This window comes from Ictidomys tridecemlineatus, chromosome 3, assembly GCF_052094955.1.
Source record: "Ictidomys tridecemlineatus isolate mIctTri1 chromosome 3, mIctTri1.hap1, whole genome shotgun sequence".
Taxonomy (NCBI): domain Eukaryota; kingdom Metazoa; phylum Chordata; class Mammalia; order Rodentia; family Sciuridae; genus Ictidomys; species Ictidomys tridecemlineatus.
In genome coordinates, this window is record NC_135479.1 from 103,738,611 (window position 1) to 103,751,946 (window position 13,336).

Here is a 13,336-nt window from a genome sequence, read left to right on the forward strand (position 1 = left end):
ATTGGCTAAGAGCTAAGTACTTGACACATTTTAATTTAATTCTTATAATGAACATATGTTCTCTATCATCCCTCTTTTACAGATGAGAAAATGAATGCTTTCGTTGGTTGGGTAATGTAAGATATTAAGTGAGGCTGTTTAAGCCAGAGCTTAAATTGTGTACTTAACCTCAGAATTAGCTCTCTAGCACCCAACTAGCTCTCTGTTCCTGGTGGCCTTACAGAGCACACACTATTCCAGCAGGCATCTCTTCTTGAAGGAAGTCTTCCTGACTTCTGAGACCAGACTACATGTTTCTCTTCTGGGTTCCCAGTGAACTCCATTCATGTCTCCATTGTATCACATGCATTGATTTGAAAGTGTCACCATGTGTTTCTGACTTATCCAGGGTATTGTGAATTCCTGGAGAACATATGCACTGACGTTTTTTATGTTGGTAGCCCTGGTACATGCCACAGGGCCCTGGCACACAGTGGGTGCTCAGTGAGGGCATATTTGACAAAGGTGGATTTCAGAACGTATCCAGTCTTGTGTATTTATAGTTCCATGGCTCTCTGAATCATGTTTTCCTAGCTTGGGTGCTGGGGCTGTACTACTGGGTTTGATTGGCATACCAGATAGCAAGCCAGGTAGCAGTTGGAAGTGTTTTAAGATGGGAGTTTGAGTGCTAATAGATGCCCTACTATTCAGGGTCGCTCCCAGGAAGGCAAAGAAGAATAAGGGAGGCCTGAGAACAGTACTTTCTGTTTCTCTCTCTCCCTATCTAACCATTGTGTTTTTCAAAGTACCTTAATCAAACTGTAACCCCAATTCCCACCCAAAATGAGAAAGTAACTTCAGGAAAGTGGAGGTATTTTTTGACTCATTCTCTAGTAAGTTTCCAGGGCTTAGGGCAATAGTTAGGACCAAGTTAGTCCTGATTAATAGATGTTGAATAAATACTCAGTTAGGTTCCTCATTCCTATCACTAAATCTTCTTTTAGTTTTAATGGTATGTGACCCAGGGCCTATTCTGGGAACTTGACTCAAGGCATCTTATCAACCTGCCAGGCATATTAGGGAGAAAATGAGGATGAGGGGAAAAGGTATACTCAAACATTGTCCATGGGACTGCAAATTAGTATAAGCACTATGGAAAGCACTATGGATAATCCTCAAAGGAACCACCAAAAGACCCAGTTAACTTACTTCTTGATATTTATTCAAAATATATAAAATAAGCACACTATATGGATGCAGCCACATCAACATTTATAGCAACACAATTCACAATAACATAGTTATGGAACCAGCCCAGGTGCCTGTCAACACATGAATGAATGAAGAAAATGTGGTATATCTATGCAAGGGAGTTTTATTCAGCTATGAGTAAGAATGAAATGATGGCATTTATTGGTAATTGAATGAATGAATGGAATTGGAGAACATCATGATAAATGAAATAAGCCAGATTGAGAAATTCAAGGGACATTTTTCTCTTATATATGGAAGCTAGAACACAATATGAAAAAAAAATTAAAAAGAAGACTGGATTCCAGAAAAATAGAGAGATCATTGGTGTAGAGAAGGAGGTAGAAGGCCCAGAAAAAGAGAAGAATGGTGAAATGAAATTGACCAAATTATGCTATGAATACCTATGAATACACCATAGTGAAGTCCACCTTTGGGTATAGCTATACAGCACCAATTTAAAAAGAAGCAATAAGTAAAGAGAAGGAAGACCAGCAGATTAGAGGAAGGAGAACAGGTATGGGAGGAAGGGAAGGAAAAAGGAATTACTGGGGAATAAAATGGGGAAATTATATTTCATGTATATATGATTATATATCTATTATATAAACTATAATGCATCAATAAAAACATTAAAAAACAGTTTGACACTCTCTCCTAAAGATGAATGTAACCCTTAACCTAATTTCACTCTTAAATTGAACATGGATAAGATTGAATAGATGTAAGAATGTTCATAAAAGCACAGTTTATAATATCAATAACCTATGAGTAACCCAGACAACCAGGAAAGGCAGTGTTGGTGAATAAACTCTGATATATTCATATAATAAAATATTATAGAAAATCCAAACCAAATGCCTGCCACATGCATCACCAGGGTGGATCTTACCAATATAAGTAAGGCCTACAATTACACATTCTTTTTGAAAGTTAAAACAACATGTATGCATATACATACTTTTTGAAATATGTATAACACAAAGAAGATTTTTTATATTTATTTATTTATTTATTTATTTTTGTGGTGCTGAGGATTGGACCCAGGGCCTTGTACATGTGAGGCAAGCACTCTACCAACTGAGCTATATTTCCAGCCCCCACAAAGAAGACTTGATAAAATCCTTTGGAAAAGAATTCCAGGGAATATTAACCACATAACTCAGGATGAGGGTTCACTTTGGCTTGGGAGAAGGAGGAAAACGAGATGAATGTGGATCAATAAGATTGTTATATGATTTAATTTCTTGTCAAGGTCCTAGTATTTTTTTGGCAATGGGGGGAGGGGGGGTTTCAGGAGTTTTTCCTTCATTGAAAATAACAAAGAAGGTCATTGCATGGATCAATGCATGCTTTGTGGACCACATAGTATGAGGGGCCCAATTATAAAAGCATCTATTTTGCTGGGGATGTGGCTCAAGAGGTAGCATGCTTACTTGGCATGTGTGCGGCCCAGGTTCTATCCTCAGCACCACATACAAACAAAGATGTTGTGTCCGTCAAAAACTAAAAAATAAGTATTAAAAAATTCTCTCTCTCTCTTTCTCTCTCTCTCTCTCTCTCTCTCTCTTACACTCTCTTTTTAAAAAAGCATATATTTTAAACAGAAGATAGATTTTAAGATTAGGGAAATAAGGTTATTAGTTATAAGAAACACCGGAGGTTTGATCTGGACCACAGATTATAATTCAATTCAAAGGGCCAAATAGAAGGTTCAGAGCTAGTGCTAAAAAGACCCATTATGAAACTTATCTCCACCACAGCTTTTAGGAATACATCACAAAAGACCCACCTGAAAAATGTATTTTCTTTTGTAAATATTCTCTTCCATTTTCCAGATCGCACATGGACCCAGCTCAGTAAAACCAGGGAGTGACTTGGAGATCTCAAGCAATGGAGGGCATGGATTCCTTGCTTTACACAACTGAACTCTCCTGTGTGCTCCAAAGACTACTCTCCTGTTCTCTTCTTCCTACAAGGCATTAAATGTGAAATAAGGTCTTGCTTGGCACATTATCACAAAGTATCCTTTTGCAACTTCTGTAACCCATGCTTATAGCACCACAGAGCTCTGTAATGCATATTGGAGTGCTGGGAACACAGGCTACATCCAGGCAATGAGTTAGTTGTTTGCCGCAGTCTGGCTGGGCACAAATCACCAGCCACTCAAGCAGAAACAAACTTTATTTTTGAACTCTACCAGCACACTCCACACACGCTCCCTGGGAACTCTCCCGAACTCCACCCACAGGGCTCCTCCAGGAACTACACACACCAACCGGAACTCCCTCTACTAGAACTTCACCCACCAATGAGAACTCTCCAGGAATCCCTGGGAGAGCTCAACTGGAACTCAATGGGAACTCCACGAGAACTCAAAAGTACTGGCAAAATGCTAGGCGCCATCCCAACTTGGCTGTGGATCTCAATACTTGTTATTGTTTAAAATAAGTAACATGTTGCTGCAATTCCATTATTACAAATACAGAAGCTTGCTTGCTTTTGGGATTCCTTTGGACCTGGAGAAAACAACAACCAGTTAACTCTGATCTATGGGATGGGCTCTGTTGTTCTGGCACACAGTAGGCATTTCAGAATGCTTGTTGAATAAACATGCATGATTTTCCAAATACTAATTTTTGGATTTCAAGAGAAAGGCTAGTTGAGTACCTACTTCCTCTGGGCAGTGTTTTCTATGGCAAAAAGATCAAACTAAATAATATAAATGTATTTATGGTATATGTCAAAAGAAGTTGAAATCTGGGACTATCTTTAGGAATTATGGACACTTATAGGCAATGTGCTTGAGGACATCCACATGGCAAGGACATACCTTCAAAGAATGTATAGAATTGGGAGAGGCAGCATATGTGTGTGTACATGTGCGCATGCACACACACACACACACACACACACACACACACACACACCACTGATTGAGCAATTAGGAGACTAACAAAGCCCTCCTACATAGATGGTCCCCTTGTTAAAATGATAAACTCTCCAGTTCGCTAGGATGCAAACCTTGAATTTCTTCACCAAAAGACAGCAGCAAGGTCTAATGCTGGTCATATTAGAAACCAAAGGGAAAAGAGGAAAATGAAAGACATAATTAAGTCCTTTGGGATAAGTTAACCATCAAAATTAAAGAAATACAGACCTTTCCCATAAAGTTAGCCATCAAAAGTAGATATTCACAAGAGTATACCTCTAGAAAGAGAAAGAAAAAGTCCCTTTTCCTGTCTCTTATAGGCATATTATCCAAAAGGAGAAAAATCCCACATACTTTTCAGGAACTCATAGAACATTCATGCATAGACACATGTCCATATTTTCCTAATTGAGATTATTTATATTAAAAGAAGTCTGAACCTTCCCTCTGCTGGTGACTACTCATTCTTTGAGTGACTCTACTTGCCAAACTACTTCATTTTTTGTTGTTTTGTTTTCCATCTAGGTCCTGTGTTCATTTTCCCTTAAATTAATATGCTTGATGGTAAGCTGGTCTCCAACCATGAAGTCATTTCTCATGTGCATGTTTTGCAGGCACTGCTGATAGCCAGCTCTTAAGTGCAGTCATGCTGTTGACTTGACCCAACTTGCCTCCACTGAAACACGAGGGCACAAACAGCCACCACATTGCTGCCTGAGATGGGGTGGGGCAGAGTTCACAGATGATGCTTCTTTTTCCTTGGCTACCTAAAATTTCTCCCGACCACTTGAAATTGATTGTCAACCTAGGATTCACCCCTTCCTGCTGCTAAAATTCCCTTTTAAGAGTGGGGTGTTGTGTGAAAAAATAAGTAACACATTTACCAACACACATTCTGGGAAACTGGGATCAGTGTTTGATGATACAACATCAGGATCCCTGCAGGCTGGTGTCTTTTACAGGTTTGCATCCACACACAATAGAACAAGAGTATGGATGGAAAAAGGAGAGCTACCTGGAGCTTTAGATACAGCACACTGAAGATGTGTTGCGTTGCGGCTAGGTATTTTTACCTCTACTAGTCTGGGAATTGCATTATTATTTCTTCTTCTTCTTCTCTCCACAATTATCTGAAGCAGACACATTAACACCACATTGAAGAAGCAGCTCAAATATTTGTGTTGATTTGTGTTCCACAGCAAATATGAGGGCTGCCCTAAAATAAGAGAAATAACTTCAAACTTAGGCATTTTAATAAATTTAGTTTAAAAAGCCATTGTATTACATTTTACCAATTTGATATCTAGTTTACATACACTAAAAGACATATACATCTTGTAAGATCAAATCTTTATCTTTGTAAATCATTTGGAAGTCTAAAAGAAAAACAAACAAATGAATAAAGAAATCACTTGTCCCAAAAGCGGAGTTACAAACTTTAAATCTTTCAATGATTAGTAACTATGATGACGTCATTCATTTGGAGTTGGCAAAGATTTCAATGAATAAAGCTCCGTTTTATTCCTAGGGTTATGTAATATATTGTAACTCACAGTCAGCTAAAGGTCAAGAAATAAAAAAGCTATTTGCAGGTGTAACATAATAACAGTAGAACTGGTGATAATAATAGCCATTGTTGCTTCAGTCATTCACTCTGAGAAGCATTTGCCAGGCACTGAAATCAATGCTATGTGTATAATATTGCAACCAGCCTTCAAGCATATGTTATTCTGTTTTTAATTAGAAATGTACAATATTGGTCAAGAGCAATTAACCCTCATATAGGAAAAATATGAAATCAATATTGTACAAATTAAGTAATTTAAAGTAAATAGTCAGAAAAAGGACAAAATAATTTTCATTTATTTATGTTCAACACAGAATTTACAAAAGAAAACTATATCAGGAGATTATAAAATAATACAGAAAGTTTAAAAAGATTAATAGACCACTAGAAATGCTAACAAAGAGAAGAAGAGAGAGAACCCAAATTACTAGCTTATTGGATGAAAAAGGCAGTATCACAACAGACACTTCAGAAATACAGAAGATAATTAGAAATTATTTTGAAACCCTATACTCTAATAAAATAGAAGATAGTGAAGGCATCCATAAATTCCTTAAGGCATATGAGCTGTCCAGATTGAGTCAGGATGATATAAACAACCTAAACAGACCAATATCAAGTGAGGAAATAGAAGAAGCCATCAAAAAAATACCAACCAAGAAAAGCCCAGGACCAGACGGATACACAGCAGAGTTTTACAAGATCTTTAAACAAGAACTAATACCAATACTCTACAATCTATTTCAGGATATAGAAAAAGAGGGAGTACTTCCAAATTCATTCTATGAGGCCAACATCACCCTGATTCCCAAACCAGATAAAGACACCTCAACGAAAGAAAACTTCAGACCAATATCCCTAATGAATTTAGATGCAAAAATCCTCAATAAACTTCTGGAAAATCGAATACAAAAAGATATCAAAAAGATCGTGCACCATGACCAAGTGGGATTCATCACTGGGATACAAGGCTGGTTCATTATACGGAAATCAATAAATGTAATTCACCACATCAATAGACTTAAAGATAAGAACCATATGATCAACTCAATAGATGCTGAAAAAGCATTTGACAAAATACAGCATCCCTTTATGTTCAAAACACTAGAAAAATTAGAGATAACAGGAAATTACCTCAAAATGATAAAAGCTATATACACTAAGCCTCAGGCCAGCATCTTTCTCAATGGAGAAAAATTAAAGACATTCCCTTTAAAATCTGGAACAAGACAGAGATGCCCTCTCTCACCACTTCTATTCAACATAGTTCTTGAAACACTAGCCAGAGCAATTAGACAGATGAAAGACATTAAAAACATAAATATAGGAAAAGAATAATTTAAATTAGCACTATTTGCCAATGACATGATCCTATACCTAGCAGACCCAAAAAATTCAACCAAGAAACTTCTATAACTAGTAAATCAATCCAGCAAAGTGCAGGATATAAAATCAATATCAAAAAATCAAAGGCATTCCTGTATATCAGTGACAAATTCTCTGAAATGGAAATGAGGACAACTACTCTATTCACAATATCCTCAAAAAAAAAAAAAAAAACCTGGGAATCAACTTAACAAAAGAGGTGAAAGAGCTATACAATGAAAACTACAGAACCCTGAAGAAAGAAATAGAAGAAGACCTTAGAAGATGGAAGGATTTACCTTGCTCATGGATTGGTAGAATTAATATTATTAAGATGGCCATATTACCAAAAGCACTTTACAGTTTCAATGCAATTCCCATCAAAATAGCAATGACATTCTTGCAGAAATGGAAAAAGCAATCATGAAATTCATCTGGAAGAACAAGAGACCCAAAATAGCTAAAGTAATTCTAAGAAGGAAGAGTGAAATTGGTAGTATCATGATTCCAGATTTTAAACTTTACTATAGAGCAATAGTAACAAAAACTGTGTGGTACTGGCACCAAAACAGGCTGGTAGACCAAGGGTACAAAATAGAGGACACAGAGACAAATCCACAAAATTACAACTACCTTATATTAGACAAAGGTGCTAATACCATGCAATGGAGAAAGAATTGCATCTTCAACAATGGTGCTGGGAGAACTGGAAATCCATATGCAACAAAATGAAATTGCATCCCTTTCTCTCACCATGCACAAAAGTCAACTCAAAATGGATCAAGGAGCTAGGAAACAGACCAGAGACTCTGCATGTAAAAAAAGATAAAGTTGGCCCTAATCTTCATCACGTGAGGGCAGGCCCCAAATTTCTTAATAAGACACCTATAGCACAAGAGTTAAAACTAAGAATCAACAAATGGAACAAATTCAAACTAAAAAGTTTTTTTCTCAGGAAGAGAAATAATATCTGAGGTGAATAGGGAGCCTACATTGTGGGAACAAAATTTTATCCCTCAAACATCAGATAGAGCTCAATCTATAGAGTATACAAAGAACTCAAAAAGTTAAACAACAACAACAAAATAACCCAATCAACAAATGGGCCAAGGACTTGAAGAGAAACTTCTCAGAAGATGATATACAATCAATCAACAAATACATGAAAAAATGCTCATCATCTCTAGCAATCAGAGAAATTCAAATTAAAACTACTCTAAGATACCATCTCACTCCAATAAGAATAGCAGCCATTATGAAGTCAAACAACAATAAGTGCTGGCAAGGTTGCAGGGAAAAAAGTACACTCATATCTTGCTGCTGGGACTGAAAATTGGTGCAGCCAATTTGGAAAGCAGTATGGAGATTCCTTAGAAAGCTGGGAATGGAACCACCATTTTACCCAGCTATTCCCCTTCTCGGGCTAGAGCAAAAAAGACCTAAAAAGAGCATACTACAGGACACAGCCACATCAATGTTTATAGCAGCACAATTCACAATAGCTAGAAAGTGGAACCAACCTAGATGCCCTTCAATAGACAAATGGATTTTAAAAATATGGCATTTATACACAATGGAATATTACTCAGCACTAAAAAATAACAAGATCATGGCATTTGAGGCAAATGGATGGCATTAGAGCAAACTATGCTAAGTGAAGTGAGCCAATCCCTGAAAAACAAATGTCAAATGTCTTCTCTGATATAAGGGGGGTGACTCAAAATGGGATAGGGAGGAAGAGCATGAGAAGAAGACTACCACTAAATAGGGAAGAAAGTTGGGAGGGAAAGAGTAGGAGAAGGAAAGTTGCACAGAAGATGAAAGGAGAAGCACATTGTTATACAGAATACATATATGATGTTCTAATGAGAAAAAGAAAAAAAGTGTGTCACATTAGATTGGAAAGACTGAAAAGATGGGAGAGGAGGTGAGGAGTAAGGAGGATAGGAAGGGCAGCAGAATAAAATAGACAATATGATTGATGTATGTACAATCCATGTATGTATTATATGTAAAAATACATTCTGCTGTCATGTGTGACTAAAAAAAATTAAAAATAAAGTAAAAAAAACAGTACAATGATCAAAAATAATAGTTTTCATTTAACCAGTTGTTTAATTTTTATGGTTGCTTGATCTATAAAAAAATAAAATTTAATAAAAACAATGTTATGGGTAAAAAGAAAAAAAGAAAAAGAAGTCATTAACCCAGCTTTAAAAAAAGAGAAAGAAAGTATCATGAGAGTTTTCTCCTTTAGAAATAATTCAAATGACCTTCCTAGAAAGAGTCAGCAGGTCTGGGGATATAGCTGAGTGGTAGTGGGCTGGCCTAGCATGCAGAAGGCCTTGGAGTTTAAAGCCCAATACTGCAAGAAAAGAAAAGGGAGGGAAGGGAGAAAAAAATAAGGAAGGGAGGGAGAAAAGGAGGAAGTAAAAAAGGAAGAAAAAAGGAAAAAATGAAGAAAGGGAGGGAGGAAGGAAGAAAAAGGAGAGAGAACAAAAGCAGGGAAAGCAATGGGTCATTAAAGCAAAAGGGAAAGCAGTACAAATATAAATATATGACATAAAATCTGTTGAGACAGTTTAGAAAGCTTTAGAATTTGCATGACATCAAACTGAGTGGTATTATGACTGTATAGAAACTTAAGAAGCTCCCCCTTGGCCTGGCCTAAACCAAACTCAGGGGTGGGAGGCATAGAGAGGACTCCTGTCTGGCTGGAGTAGAAGGGACCTGAACCCCTGGCACTTCAGGATGTACTGGTTAGGGAAGGAAGGGGCCAAGACTACCCTGATGGGCACTTGAGCACCACAAGGCTCCTGGGAGTCCTTCACCCCAGCTCCCCACCATCACAACACCCCCTTGCATGGGTTGTCAGTGGTCTGTTCCGTTGCCTGGTGCAGGCTTGAGTTCTTTATCAAACGCCTGGGTGTTCATAGCCTACCTTGGCCTGCCTGGGCAGGCTGTGGTTGTGGTGGCAAGAGCCAAAGCCAACTTAGCTTGATGGAGGCACCAAGGATTGCCCTACAGCCATATTAGCGGGTGGTCCTGAAAGAAGTAGGCAGGGTTGTGGCAACATTGTCTGAAGACATGAAGCCAGGCCCTAATTCTTATGGTGTTCCTTGGGAGTTGCTGATGTGTAGAGCTATTGGATGTTTTGCTCTTCTCTTGTTTTTGTGGAGAAGTTTTCAGTGTGTTAGAAGCAGGCTTTATGTGGGAAGAGAAAAACAGCTGGCTTTAAAACTTTCTAGACTAATTGAAGAAAAATGTGAACTACTTGAAAAAGTTAGTCTTTTTCAAAAAGAGCTTGAAGGCTTAGAGTCAACTTTAAAGGGCAGCAGTTCTGAGAAGGGTCCAAGAGACGTCCCAAATTTGGAGGCAACCTATGAAAAGCTGCATAGGTCCAAACCTAGCCATGGGGATGAAAGACTCTTTCTAGAAAAAGAGCTAGAAGAACAAAAGGCCAAACATTGTAAACAGGATGAAATCATGGCAGATATATCGAGAAGGATAAAATCCCTTGAAAGTGAATCAGAATCAATCAGATCAGAAATAGCTGAAACTAAAACAAACTTGAGACTGATTCAAATGAGTGAGGAAGGACTTCAGCTGGCAATGAAGGAAGCCTTGGATGGATGTTCCCAGCTTCAGCAAAGTCAGGAACCGATCTTACAAGGAGACGCTGAAGCATGGAGAGAACAAGGATGTGTCCAATGTAAAGAGAGCACCACATTGGAAGACTCTCTAATCCATGCAAAACAAGTTCAAACTGGTAAAGAAAATCACATGGATTCTCTGACTGAAGGCTTGCTGAAGATGAAAGATAGGTCTTCTCCAACCAAGGGAGCCCAAACAGACATTGGGAACTTGGAATGGGGAATGATGAGTGAATCAGGAATTGGTGCTCACTTGGATGATGAGCCCAAGGGAGCTTTGAAGCAACTGGTTGATGGTGCTAAGCTAAAGGCCTCCTTAGAAACCTTAGAAGGACAAAGAGTTCAAACTTGTGCTTTCTTATCTGAAGTAGAGAAAAAAAAGGACCTTAGAGAACAGATTAGAAGTCTAAAGACTGAACAGGCCACCTTGCTGTCAGAAAATACACGGCTTGAAGGTGAAAATGAGAACCTTCAGCAGAAATTTAAAGACATGATGGAATGCTATCAAGAAAATATGATGAAACTCCATGGGAAACTCAGAGTAGAGGAAAATTACCGGGTGGAGCAAGAGGAGAAACTTTCCAAGGTCAAAGAAGAGATTGACCATACAAGAGAAGAGCTGGAGATCTACAGAAAGCGAGCCAAATATCTTAAAGAAGAATTGGAGAGAACCATTCAGTCCTGTCAGGGGAAGATTATTTACTCTGAGAAAAAAGCACATGAGAGTGAGTTGGCGGCTTGGATTGCTGAAAGAAACCTCCATTATTTCATGAAACAAAACGCTCGCAATAGACAAAAGTTAACTGAAAGGGAGCTTCAATTGGAACTCGTAGAGGAAGATCCCTGTGCACTTGGTGTTTCAAATGCAGCATTGGGCAGAAAGCATTCCTCCAATGGTCCCTCACCATTGGGTCCTCCTTGGCAAGGTGGATGTTATTCGAATTATGGCAGACCATCGCGACCAGCAGAACTCAGAGGTTCTAATATGCCTTCTTTGGATAAAGAGAATGGGCCTATGTCTTCAGAAAGTCTATCCAGTAGAAAGGAGACCAAAATCAATCATGATGATTCCAATGTGCTCGATTCACCTCTCCCTGCTGAAAACCAAGCAACTGGCTCTGGCTCATTGTTGGCACCTTTCCCTCCAGTCAGAGATGAATTATTTCCTGTGGACCCGAGGAGTCAGTTCATGAGAAGAGGACCATTTTTCCCTCCGCCTCCTCCAGGAAACAGGTATGGGGCACCTCGAGATTATTTTCCACCAGGCCCACCACCCCCTCCATTTTTTCCAATGCCAGATGTCTATGAATGGAGGTATTTTCCTCATGACCTTCCCCCAAGAGCTGGATTTTTTTGCCCACCCCCACATTCTGAAAGTAGAAGTGAGTGCCCTTCAGGCTTCATTCAATCTTCAAGTGAGCCTGCTACTGAACATCAACAAGAAACCTGATGTTTCTGATCTCTCTTCAAAAGTAATTTGACTTACCTCTCATTTTTAGTTGTTAAGTAATTGCTTTTACTTAAGTAAGTGATTATACTTTTGCTCTGATTGAAGCTAAATAAAACTATAATTCTTAGGATAGTACTTTGGAAATAAAGATGGTTTAAATATGATATTATGAGTAAATTATTTCCATTCTATTTTACTCTAAAGATTACAGCATTGAATTTGATTAATCTACTATTCTATAAACAACAATGGGATTTTCATGTATGTCATCTAGCCTTTGGGGATATTTTAAATGCCCAACAAAGGCAGTCCCTTTATACAAAGATGTGTATTTACTATTATTATAGCAAATGTGAAAGGTACTTTATGGTTAATGAAAGATTTTTATTGATTTTCTGTCTTGTGTGGCATGTCAACTAGTTTTCCTATAAAACAATAACTAGAGCATATTAAGAGTAAACCAGAAAACACTACTAAACATGTCATGGAAGTAGGAGATCTCAAATACAAAGAAAGTTGCAGTTCTCAGGAAACATTTTGGAAATTGGAAACCACAATTTAAACTCACTCTGTTCCCATTTTCCCTGAGTCATCTTGATAACTTCTTCTTCTTCCTCCCTCCTCATCATTCTCCTCCTCCTTCTCTTCCTCCTCCTCCTCCTTCTTTTTCTTCTTCTTCTACCTATTTTTCTTCGTGTTCTTCATCTTTGAGTTCTTCTTCTACCTTTAATTAATAAACCACTCAATCAGTTAATTAATTTTTATGTGGTTCTGAGGATCCTACTCAGTACCTTGCATGTGCTAAGGGAGTGCTGTTCCACTGACCCACAACCACAGTTCCTGTCTTTTATATTTTATGCCCATTTTCATGAAATTTAGAATTGCATTCTGCTGTCATTCACTGATATACGTTTACCTAGTCTTTGGTTTTGGGGGAGATATTTCTAAAATACACATGAATTATTAGGACACTGAAACAAGAATCAGACACATAATTCTCAGCATTTGGTATTCTTAGATTTGATACTCAAAAAATGACTCTGCTAAACTACTTTAAGTTTTTTGAACTTCTCACTTTCTACTTCTATATCATTGCCAAGAAGTGACAATTGGCCAACCTGCACCAATACACAGAGAAC

The 13,336-nt window shown here is 38.0% G+C and overlaps 1 pseudogene; it reads left to right on the forward strand.

Annotated features, from left to right (window-relative positions):
- LOC144375705 (melanoma inhibitory activity protein 2 pseudogene) overlaps positions 1–12,197 on the forward strand; it is a 30,919-nt pseudogene extending 18,722 nt beyond the window's left edge.
- The last annotated feature ends 1,139 nt before the right edge of the window (positions 12,198–13,336 follow it).